Raw genomic sequence first — 13399 nt, forward strand, 5'->3', positions numbered from 1 at the left:
GGAAGGAATGTGAACCATTTAGAAATTTGGCTTCATTAATTAGAATGCAACCATATGGAGCTAATTACGCAGGGGTGTATTCCTTACCAGAACAAGCTCAAGCTGCCTGGTCTTCGGATCCGTGGTAAGCTCCTTTGTTTTCGGGTCCTTCTTGTACCGGGCCCTGACAAAGTTCCTGGTCTGCTTGTTACCGCTGTATTTCTCGAAGAGGGGCGGTAGGACTTGCTCGGCACGGTCCGCCTCCTCCTTGTCCCATATAGGCTCCGCCACTCTGTAACCGCCGGGACCGAGTGTGTGTTCCCCTATGTTCAGCTCCCGCATTTGTTTCCCCCACTCACTTGATTGGGAGCTTGCGGTGCTCGAGCAATTGATCTTGAAGTCGTTGTAGTCATCTTCGGTGATCGAAGGATTTTTCTCCTTGATCTTCTGATAACTCTCACCTTTCTCGATCATTTTCTTCACATTGCTTTTCCAAGTAGATAGGGCCTTGCTCATCTTCGTGAGGGCAGCATTGTTCACTTTATTCCCTTTGAGGCTTGTGTTTGCAAATTCAGCGGGGAACTTGTATCGTTCGTGCAGCTTCGTGAAGTGGAGGTGGCGCAAATTCCCTCGGCCAGGATGCCTCAGGTTCTCGGTGTTGATCGAGACGGTGCTCCGGACAATGCCCCCGAGCTGAAGCGAGTACCCCTTGACTATTCGTTCGGGCGCCGTTGGATACCCGTTGGAGTCCACTTCAGTAACTTCCTCCTTGAGGGTGAGGAGCACGATCGGGCGCCGGTCCTTCTGTTGCCTCTTCGGTTGGCTGCCATCTGTGCGGGTGCTGCCATCATCAGTGGTGGCATCCTCGGCGGCACCATCAGTGGTGGCATCAGTGTGGTCATCCTCGGCGGCACCATCAGTGGTCTCAGGATCGGTGGGGAAGGCGGCGGCCTCATACAAGTGAGGTTGTTCCTCCATCTCCTGGGACAGCTCCCAGAATGCCTTGCCGCCCGAACCCTCGGCCTCATCGTTGTGGGCCATGTTTCTCTCTAAATAGAAACAAAGTTTGGTCAAAAAGTTGGTTATTGTCAAGGAACAAGATCTCTAAGTTGACCAAATAACCTAATTCTCGAGGAATGTCGCCAAAAAGTTGGTTATTGTCAAGGAACAATTGAGAGATGTTTGTGATATTGCCTACGTGTTTTGGGATAGAACCTGTTAGTGTGTTGTTGCTAAGGTCCAAGTCCATGTTCTCAGGGTAACCTAGTTCTTGAGGGGTGTGTCTAGAAAGTTCACTCTTCTTTTTAGAAGACAAGCGTCTGAAATGGTATTGCCTTTCCTTAATTTGTACTATTTTTTCATTGTGTTGAATACTTATGTGGGTGAGTGTATCTGTAATTACTTTTTACTACACCGCAGGGTGTTCAAACACGCGGAGAGGATAAACGCTAGCAGGCTGATCATTGCATATCATTCATAACCATGAATGAAGGCTCAATGGACCAAGGAAAGAAAACCTACACAAACACAAGGATGACTATTGGAGACACTCAGGCCTGCTGCTTTGTGTTGATTGTTCAGAAGCTAGGGAATGTCCATTATATATAGATGCAGAGAAGCTTCGGCCGTGGTGAAGGTCAACCCCTATATTTTAATTGGAGGGCCAAGAGATAAGCTAAGCTGCAAATTATGAATCTGCGTCGAAAATTGCACCACATTCAGCATAGGGCAGGAGACGCCTACCCTAATGAATATGTTATTCTCACAGCTCATCACTTACTGAACTTGTAAATCATTTCCGTGAAAACAATCAAACGGTTTTCAGCGACAAGTGATACAAGGAACTAAACTGGGTTTCAGCTCTACATGGGCCTGAGTGGACTTGAGCAAATGTGTGTATGTGATGTGCCCCAACAGGGTAAACTTATTAAGATATACTCCAATCTTCATCAAGTTGCAGTTTTGAAACGTTGGCAGTTTTTCTAGCTGATGAAAGGAAACGATTTCCTTCCTGGACTATCGAGTCATGCACACGTTGGGTTAATGCGCAGTCGAACTCTGATGAAGAAAAATAGAAAGTATATGGCATAAAGGGGTCTAGACTTGTGCAATTTTGACATTTAGGGTTACCCAAATGCATGTTTTATGACTTCTGAAGCCAGACAGAAACTCCGATTATTTTTGGTTCTGTACATGATGCAAAATGGATGGATGGATGAATATAATGAAGCAAGTAATTGTCCTGCCTTGGAAATTAAGCTGGTGCCTACAGGTATATGTATGTATTGTTCTGTTGGTCCTGAAAAACAAAAGCTATCTAGCTAGTATTTTCAGGTTCGGTTGTGAATAAAATACTAAACTAATCCAACCACTAAAGCAAATTAATTTTTATTTCGGTTGAGAGTCGGGCACCTTCTAGGTCAAGAAAATTGGGCATGACCTTTGCTAATTTTCTTGACCTAGGAGTGCCCCATTTCTCAACCGAAACGGAAATTAATCAACGTTTCAGGAGAAAGGGGTTATTTTAGAAGATCACAAGTAGCAGCAGCATCATTTGACAAAATCACAACTAGCAGCAACAACTCGTAGATAGCAGCAAATAGGTACACTAATGCATGGCTGAGATTGAACGCACAACCCCAAACTTAAAAGCACTGGACCAATATGAAGCACTTCAATCTGGTCTAATAATTAATTCATCTGGCAGCTAACAAGTGTAACTCTGTCAAGCCAAGATGGTATGAGCTGTTCATGGAAGCCTTTGATCATGTATCTAAAGGCATAGACAAAATCTACAAGCAGTTAACAAAAAGGTCATAGGCTATCAACAAAATGTACTTTGAAACCACCATAATCAACAAAATGGGATTGGGTCATTCTTTACCACGATTTTATGCCATCCTATAAACAGATGTGTTTCAGTGAAATGTACTTTGAAACCACCATAATCAAGAGATGCCAGGCCTCTCCCTGTCATCGCCCCCTTTATGTACGATAACAAGAACATCTATTGGAACTTCTTTTAACAGGATTTCCCTTACAGTACACATACACTGAATGATATGTGATATATGCAACAATTGCAACACGGGGAGAAACACCACTTTCCGAAGTGACCTACCCTCCTCTACTTGCGTTCTAGTAGTGCATAAGTAAAGATGTATCGACATTTAGGAATGTATGTTGTTAATCCAGTTTCCTTTCTTTGCCCTCGACTTAACCACTGGAATGTGCATAGAACAGAGCATAAATCTCATCATGAAACAATATCACCAATAATGACCAATGGAAAACTTTGGTGTGGCAAGGCAATGACTGCTGGATTTACCTGAATCTGAATTTCTTGGTGTTCCCGACGCGTCCCAAGCCCACGTATCTTGAAAAACCTGAGATTCTGCACAAAAACAAAATGATTTGAGTCGAGAACTACTCTCAACACGGAACCTGTTGAAACAAATTAGGTTTGGGAACAAGCCAGATCGATGCGCCGTCGATGGGGATTTCTTTTGCCGGTCAACAAAGAGACATTGGGGATTTTTTTGCAGAGGAGGCGGCGCGCGGCCGGGGAGAGGAAGGCCTCCCGAGGAGGGGGAGGCGGCGCACCTGGATTCGGCGAGGGCGGTCGGCGGAAGCGCCGTGCGGCGAGAGGGGCGGGGTCGAGGCGGCGTCGGGGCGGCGTCGGGGCGGCGTCGGGGCGGCGGGGCAGCGTCGAGGCGGCGTAGGGGCGGCGGGGCAGAGGGCGAGGGCGGCGGCATCATCGAGAGAGGAGAGGGGAAGGGGATCGAGGGCGAGGGCGAGGGAGAGAGAGGGGCCGGGGAGGGAATATGGGTGGGGCCGGGCACAATACTAATGGCGCACCACCCCTCGGTGCGCCATAAGTACATCCATACTAATGGCGCACTCCACCGTGGTGCGCCATTAGTATTTTTTTTATTTCTGCTCGGGCCAACAGGTTATCTACCACCAGAACTGATCCAGATCAAGTCCCCTCTACTAGCTCGACTAGTCAGCAGTCAGTTCTCACACCAGGAGGTCTTGGGTTCGACTCCCAGGCTCCACAAATTTTTTTAAGCATTTAAAAAGTTGTTTGATACTTATTTGTGTTTAAATATGTTCAAACTTGTTTAAATCATAACAGTAATATTTTTTATAAGACAGTAATAATTTTTTTAAAAATATCATCAAACAGTAATGCCGGTGGAGCGGGGGAGGGTGCGCGGGATGCGGGGGGTCGGCGGCGGCGGTTGAGTAGGGGAATCGAGGGTGCGGGGGGTCGGCGGCGACGGCCGGTGGACTGGGGGGTGCTCGGCGGCGAGGGGGACCGGATCTGGTGAGGTGGGCTAGCGATCCAGATGGAGGGGGATCGAGATCGAGTGTCCATGAAATTTAAAAATATTCATGATAGTTCAAAAAGTACCCATGAAATACAATTGAGAAATGAAGGCTACGATTTAAATACAATCGAGCTTAGCTAGCTATCTGTTCACAATCTTCTTGCCCTTCTTTTTCGCAAATGGCGTTCTTCTGTGGAACGGACGTCCTTTAGGTAGGGTGGTCCTGCTTCTTCTTGTGGTGTATGCTGCTACTTCATCATCGTCGTCATGTTCGATCCTCGGGTCGTCGTACTTGTCGAAGTCTTGCTCATTGGCTACTCCATCCATTCCGATGATCTTCCTTTTGCCTCTCCTCACGACAACACGATTGGGCTTTGGCGGGTTGGTAATGAAGAAGCATTGGTCCACTTGGGAAGCCAGTACCCATGGCTCATTTTTCGCGGTGATTTTTGCGCCCGCGGTCTTGGATTTGGCTTCGGGTATAACCATGGTGGTGAAATACCGGTCTTCTTTTATGACGTTCTTGGCCCATCTGACACGGAACATCGGGACCTTCTCTCCAGCGTAGCTCAGCTCCCAGATCTCCTCGATCCTTCCGTAGTATCTGTCCTTGTCGTTACCGGTGTAGGATTCCATCGTTACCCTGGAGTTCTGATAACCATCGCTCTTCATGTCCTTGGCCTCGGTGTAGAATGTGTAGCCGTTGATATCGTACGCCTCATAGGTCATCAGGTCGTGCTCGGCGCCCTGTGACAAGGCGAATATGAGTTGTTCTTCCACGGAAGAATCCTCATGTAAAGGGTATGACAGAAGCTTCTGCTTGAACCAACGCGTGAAACATGAGTTGTGCTCTTTGAGTATATCTCCGTCCGTCCTCTGTTGGCCTCGGTCATTGTACGTCTTCTTAATAAAGGTTTTGTGCTCTACCACCCAAGGATCGACCACGTCTATGTGTTGTAGCGCGACTAGGTTTGCTCTTTAAAAGTCGGCGAGTCGATCCTCGAAGTCGACATGCATTTCGCGGCGACCCTCACGGTGACCCCATCCAGCGAGCCTGCCGAGGTGCCTGTTGACGGGCAGACCAATGGGGTTCTCGATGCCTAGATAATTCGTGCAATAGGAGATGCACTCTTCGGTCAGAAAGCCCTTGGCTATGCTTCCTTCTGGACGTGACATGTTGCGAACGTATCCTTTGATGACACCATTCATCCTTTCAAACGACATCATGCTGTGCAGGAACGTCGGCCCGAGTTATATGATATCCTCCAATATATGGACCAGCAGATGCACCATAACGTCGAAGAATGCGGGCGGGAAGTACATCTCAAGCTCGCATAGTATCACCACGATCTCTTCCTGTAGCCTTCTGAGTTGCCTCACGCCAATCGACTTCCGAGAGATGACGTCGAAGAAGTTGCATAGGCCAAATAGCGTTTCATGGACGTGCGCGTCCATGATCCCGCGGATTGCAACTGGAAGTATCTGCGTCATCAGCACGTGACAGTCGTGAGACTTCATCCAGCTGAACTTCTGCTTCGCTGGGTCTAGGTATCTGCTTATCTTCCCCGCGTAACCGTAAGGAAGTTTTACTCCTAGGAGGCAGGTGAAAAACTGCTCGATCTCCTCCTGACTTAGAGTGAAGCACGCGGGAGGGTAGTCATTTCCGGTCTTCTTGGCCTTTTTGCCTTTGCGACGACTTTCTGTGTCCTGCTTCGCCTCATCATCATCATCATCATCATCATCAGCATCAGCATCATCATCATATATAGCGTGAAGCTCCTGCTTGATGCCCATTGATTTCAAGTCTGCCCTTGCTTTCGGCCCATCTTTGGTCCTCTCTGGCATGTTGAGCAGGGTACCAAGCAGACTCTCGCACACGTTCTTCGTGATATGCATGACATCAAGGCTGTGAGGCACATGGTGGATCTTCCAGTACGGCAAGTCCCAGAAAACAGACCTTGTTTTCCATACCTTCAGAAGCGGCTCTGGCGCCTTTCACTTCTTTCCCGGCTCTGGCGCCTTTTGCTTCTTTCCCGGCAGTGGGCAGTCTTTCCAATTTTTCAACAGCTTGTCTATTTCCTCGCCGCTCCTCGTACACGGGCGTTTTCGGGGTTCGGTTTCACCATCGAACAGATCCTTGCGTTTCCTCCACGGGTCATCGTCGTGAAGCCACCTTCGATGTCCCATGAACACGGTTTTCGAAGACCCGGGATCTCTATCTAGCTGGCGATACGTTGTGTCATCCATGCACCTTACGCATCCAGAAAATCCGTGGACTACCTGCCCCGCAAGATATCCGTAACCGAGATAGTCGTGCACCGTCGTGAGCGGTGCGGCTCTCATAGGGAAATATTATTTCTCTGCGGCGTCCCACGTATTGGCTGGCGTTTTCCACAGTGTGTCAAGCTCCTCTTTCAGCAGCCCCAGATACAGATTGATGTCGTTCCCTGGTTGTTTCGGCCCTTCAATTAGCATACTCATGTGAATGTACTTCCTCTTCATGCACAACCAGGGGGGAAGGTTGTACATCCACACAAACACAGGCCAGGTGCTATGTGTGCTTCTCTGGCTGCCAAACGGATTGACTCCATCGGTGCTCGCGCCCAGCACGATGTTCCTTGGATCGTTCCCAAATTCTGGGTATTCGAAGTTCAACGCTTGCCACTGGCTCGCATCCTTAGGGTGACTCAGCATCTTGTTTTTTTATCTATCTCCGGATCATTTGCATCATCTTCTCGCTTCTTCTCCTCCCTATCCGCGTGACAACGCAGGAGCTTTGCTACCTTAGGGTCCGCGAAATACCGCTGCAGACGAGGAGTGATCGGAAAGTACCACACCACTTTTCGAGGAGCTTTCTTCCTCTTCTAGTATCGAGTGACACCGCACACCGGACATATGGTAGACTCCGCGTGCTCATCCCGATAAATGATGCAATTGTTCATGCACACATGGTATTTCACGTGCGGTAAATCCAGAGGACACACGATTTTCTTCGCCTCCTCCGAACTGGTCAGGCACTTGTTCCCCTTGGGAAGACGTTCGTGCCAGAATGACATGTTCTCGTCGAAGCATGCGTCAGTCATTTTGTGTTTTACCTTCATCTCGAGAGCCATGAACGTTACTTTCAGGCGGGTATCCTCGGGCCTGCATCCTTCATACAATGGAGTAACCTCGTCTAACTCAAGTTGATCCATCTTGGCTTTCTCTCGGGCGGCAGCTCTTGCGTTATCCGTCTGCTTGAGAAGCAGCTCTTGAATATGAGGGTCCTGCACCCAGCCCATCGATGGTCCAGCGTCGTCTGCTCCGCCGGCATCATCATCATGTCCTGCATCTTCTACATGATGACTGTGTACAGCATCACCATCGTGATCATCTCCTGGGGATTCTTCATCTTCTCGCCCGCCCGAGCCGCGGTGGTTGTCTTGCTGCCCTTCCTCATTTCTTGCCCGGCCCCCATGGACGACTTCGTAGTCATCTTCATCACCTTGCCACCGATAGCCATCCATGAAACCACGCAAGAGCAGGTGGTCCCACACCTGCCCGGAATTCGGGTCCGCAATAAGGCTATTCAGCTTGCATCTTCGACACGGACATCTTATCCCCGTCTCGTTCTTTTGAAGCATCTCGGCCTTCGCGGACCTCAAAAACCTATTCACGATGCCTTCGGTCATCGTGCGGACCATGGTCGCCTGCGGGGTAGAGCAAAGCGATATTTTAGAACCAAGAAAAAATTTGGCATGACTTTCCCTAAAAATAGGACCAAAAAGAATGCTTAATGCCAAAATTCTCGCCGAAACGGAAATGAATCAACATTCCGGCAAAATATTGGCAACTATCGCATTTCAAATACCGGTACACCTCCAAACACAAACACATATGCAACACCACAAACATATGCAACACCACAAACATACATAGATCTAGCTAGGCCATAAAAAGTTTATGTGCACATTGTTGTAGGGAGAACAACATAAATATAGCTTCCCCCCTTACTTACCTAGCAAAATAAGGTAACTTAACCACTTAATTTGAATGAATCTATGGTGGAAATGAGGTGAAAAAGAGGAGGCACCCGAGACAAGGAGGAGGGGGTGGAGAGAATGAAGTGGGGAGAAAGTGAGTGTGGGAGGAGAGGCTGTCCAAAATATCTTGTTACTGCCCACTTACTAATGGCGCACCATCAACAGATGCGCCATTAGTAATCCAGGTTACTAATGGCGCACCCCCTGGTGGTGCGCCTTTTTGCAAAAAAAACATACTAATGGCGCACCCTGCCACGGTGCGCCATTACTAGTAATGGCGCACCGCGTGCGAGTGAGCCATTAGTACTTTTGCAAAAAAGGAAAAAAATAAAAAAATAATAACATCAGTGGCGCACTTTCTGGCTGGTGCGCCATTACTAGTTACAACTAGTAATGGCGCACTAATTGCGGATGCGCCATTAGTATGTTTGGACAGGCGCACTAGTTCAAAAAAATGGTACTAATGGCGCACCGTGGGCCTAGTAGTTTCAACACTAATGGCGCATCAGAAGGTGGTGCGCCATTAGTATATACTAATGGCGCACCGCTTGTATGGTGCGCCATTAGTGTCAATACCATCTATAGCCCTTTTTCTAGTAGTGTGAGATGCTGTTGTTAATCGCACATGTTATTTCTTGGCTGGTCGTGTGTGAAGTAGAGATTGATCGCACACGTAGAGGATCCGAGAAACATGTCTGATCTCCATGTCTATCACAGACATTTCGCTTTCGCAAACCGTGCGCAGTGTAATCCCTAATTTATCCGTAATCAATCCCTAATTTAATCCCTGCATTTCAAAATGATAGATTTTGAATTTCAAAGTAGGCAATCACATATTTCATATCGAACCATGTTTATTACAAATATAGGTTCAACCACAAATGCATAATTCGATGCACATGTACATATATTGAGGAACTACAGAAGCACCAAGTAAAGAATGATGCACTAGAGTTGTACAAAAGACTGTAAAAAGAGATAGGCGAAAGACATTCTGGTTGCTGGAGAAGGTGAAGCGGAATGCCCATATTGTTCCCTCCTCCATGCGTAATGCACGCACGACACTAGGCCAACCCTAGTGATGGATGCTCGTCCATCCTTTACTGTCTTCATTAGGACTTCTCAATGGTCATTGTAGTCTGGATGAAATACTTTAACCCTCATTGAGTGTCCACCAATCATGTAGTTTGTGAGGTAATCTTGAGTAAACTACTTCGGGAACCACTGCGAACGAAAAAGATTCAGATATTGTTGTCTAATAACACGTTATGGGCAGCAAAAAGAGAAGGCTGCAGAGTTTGTAGTTACCATCCTACAACTCACTGTTGTGTTGGATAGAGCGTAAACAAATAATTTGCTTGCCATCGTTCGTATCTTTTTGCTAGTAATCCTTACCAGTTTCCTCACTTGATGCTTGTTTATGAATATCTCATTGCCCCATACGCTAAGAGGATGGATGTGTGGATCCTTGCCAAGGTCATATGTACCTACAAGCAACAAGTCAATATTAGAAGCTAACAAGTGTCCAGGCCTGGATCTATTTGCACTACATTATGGAATGATGGGGGGAGTACAAGCCGAGGGATGAAACTAACCTCGGCGGAAAATGGTGGCCACTCCCATTGTAGTCTTGCATAAGTAGTGGAAAGGCATGATAAGTACAACAACCTTAACATCAAACAAATATAGGAAAGGTAAACAACATCATCTCCAAATGATAGCTTGAATGTGTTGTTTTCAGCATGCTATTAAAGAAGATATAAAATAGAAGGGAATGTTACCTACAACAGTCTTAACATGCATCAAATATTGCAATTCAAACTAGTATTGTTGAAAATGAATAGCAGTAGGTCTGCTTAAACATCACACTGGATAAAAGTGTAAAACTGAAACAGAGGGCATGTGTTAACTACACCAAGCATAACTGGAACCAAATATAGCTATTCAAACTGGTATTGATGCAATTGAGCGGCACAATTCCAACTTGCACATAATGAACATCACATTGTGACTGACAGAAATAAACAAGGCATAAATGATCAGTATAACAACCAAATATAGCAATTGAAAACTGGACAGAGTCTCACTGCAACAAACCTAACAAGCAAATACAGATAAACAAGGCATATATTTGAAAAATGGACAAATGCTCACTGCAACCAACCTAAGAAGCAAATACAAATAAACATGCTTGACAACTGGACAAATGCTCACTCCAACCAATCTAACAACCAAATACAGATTAACAAGGCATCTGCTTGATAACTGGACAAATGCTCACTGCAACCAACCTAACAACCAAATACAGATAAACAAGGGATCTGCTCGATAACTAGACAAATGCTCACTTCAACCAACCTAACAATGAAATACAGATAAACAAGGCATCTACTCACTATAAACAACCAAATATAGCCATTCATGAAATGGAAATGGAAAATTCATACTTAAACATCACATAGCCCTATTGAACATTACAATTTTGCATAATTGAAATAACTAAACACGACACAGTTAAAACACCGCATGGCAAAAGCTACTACAACAAAGGGTACGGGTTGGCAAGCTAGAAAAGGTAAAAGTTGCTGATAGGATGTTGCCTCACATGTCATGGACGGGATCCTTCCAGTTGGAAGAGCACATACCCATGGTGTGCTCTCTGATGTCACAGATGGGTTGTTTCACCTTGGAAGAACCTTTTTGGGTGCCCTCCTCGTGGTCGTGGTCGATGAGATCTGACTTGGCAATTGATGATCACAAGCCGCCGTCATAGAACGTGTCCTTCAGAAATGACAAAATTGTTGGGGAATGTAGTAATTTCAAAAATATTTCCTACAATCACGCAAGATCTATCTAGGTGATGCATAGCAACAAGAGGGGAGAGTGTGTCCACGTACCCTCGTAGACCGATACCGGAAGCATTTCAATAACATGGTTGATATAGTCGAACGTCTTTGCGATCCAACCGATCCAAGTAATGAATGTATGGCACCTCCATGTTCAACAAGCATTCAGCTCGATGACGTCCCTCATGCTCTTGATCCAGTTGAGGACGAGGGTGAGTTCCGTCAACACGACGGTGTAGCAACGGTGAAGATGATGCTACCGGCGCAGGCCTTCGCCTAAGCACTATGATGGTATCATCGAGGTGTGTAACTGTGGAGGGGGGCACCGCACACGGTTAAGAGAAACTTGTGTGTCTTTGGGGTGCCCCCTGCCCCTGTATATAAAGGAGGGAGGGAGAGAGGCCGGCCCTCTAGGGGTGAGCCAAGTGTATGGAGTCCTACTAGGACTTCCAAGTCCTAGTAGGAATCCTTTCCCTTTTAGGAGTAGGAGAGAAGGAAAGAGAGGGGGAGTAGGAAAGGGCAAGGGGGGCGCCGCCCCCTTCCCCTAGTCCAATTTGGACCCACGGGGGGGGGGGGGCACCTCCCCTTGGCCTGCCTCCTCTATTTCCCGTATGGCCCAATAAGGCTCCCTGTGAATCCTGTATTTCCTACAACCACGCAAGATCTATCTAGGTGATGCATAGCAACAAGAGGGGAGAGTGTGTCCACGTACCCTCGTAGACCGATACCGGAAGCATTTCAATAACATGGTTGATATAGTCGAACGTCTTCGCGATCCAACCGATCCAAGTAACGAATGTATGGCACCTCCATGTTCAACAAACATTCAGCTCGATGACGTCCCTCATGCTCTTGATCCAGTTGAGGACGAGGGTGAGTTCCGTCAGCACGATGGCGTAGCAATGGTGAAGATGATGCTACTGGCGCAGGCCTTCACCTAAGCACTATGATGGTATCATCGAGGTGTGTAACTGCGGAGGGGGGCACTGCACACGGTTAAGAGAAACTTGTGTGTCTTTGGGGTGCCCCCTGCCCCTGTATATAAAGGAGGGAGGGAGAGAGGCCGGCCCTCTAGGGGTGCGCCAAGTGTATGGAGTCCTACTAGGACTTCCAAGTCCTAGTAGGAATTCAGAGAGTCCTGGATTAAGGGGTCCTCGGACTACCGGACTGTATACTTTGGCCGGACTGTTGGACTATGAAGATACAAAGATTGAAGACTTCGTCCCGTGTCCGGATGGGACTCTCCTTTGCGTGGAAGGCAAGCTTGGCAATTCGGATATGTAGATCTCCTTCTCTGTAACCGACTCTCTGTAACCCTAGCCCCCTCCGGCGTCTATATAAACCGAAGGGTTTAGTCCGTAGGACAACACAATCATAATCATAGGCTAGCTTCTAGGGTTTAGCCTCTATGATCTCGTGGTAGATCAACTCTTCTAATACTCATATCATCAAGATCAATCAAGCAGGAAGTAGGGTATTACCTCCATCGACAGGGCCCAAACCTGGGTAAACATCGTGTCCCCCCTCTTGTTACTGTTAGCCTAAGACGCACAGATCGGGATCCCCTACCTGAGATCTGCCGGTTTTGACACCGACATTGGTGCTTTCATTGAGAGTTCCACTGTGTCATCACGGTAAGGCTTGATGGCTCCTTCAAACGTCTTCAACGACGCGGTCCAGGGTGAGATTTTCCTCCGCGAACAGATCTTCGTATTCGGCGGCTTCGTACTGCGGGCCAACTCGCTCGGCCATCTGGAGCAGACCGATAGCTACGCCCCTAGCCATCAGGTCATGTTTGGAAGCTTGAACTATACTGCCGCATCCGCGCAGACTTGATCTTCGACGGATTCGAGACCACGTCAGGTGCGCCGAACAGCCACAACGAGCATGACTTAGATCTGCCATCGGACAGTGTTCGGGAGATCGCGCCTGCGGCGGCCCAGTAATCAATCCGGAGTAGATCGTGTCATCCGAGGACGGGTGGATGGACCCCGCCAAGGAGGCCGCACACTCATCAGCGCTGGAGCCGAACATAGATTTCATCTCTAAATATATTTGTGTCATCGGACCCTCGGACTCGTCTCCGGCCATAGGACCCGAACCACGTACATATGTGCCTATCGAATCTAATTGGGCACCGGCCATGGAGTTTACCTCCGCGGATAACTTTCAGCACTCGCCCTTGGGTGACGTGCTAAATTCATTAAGGTCTCTCTCT

Source organism: Triticum aestivum, chromosome 6B, assembly GCF_018294505.1.
Source record: "Triticum aestivum cultivar Chinese Spring chromosome 6B, IWGSC CS RefSeq v2.1, whole genome shotgun sequence".
NCBI lineage: Eukaryota > Viridiplantae > Streptophyta > Magnoliopsida > Poales > Poaceae > Triticum > Triticum aestivum.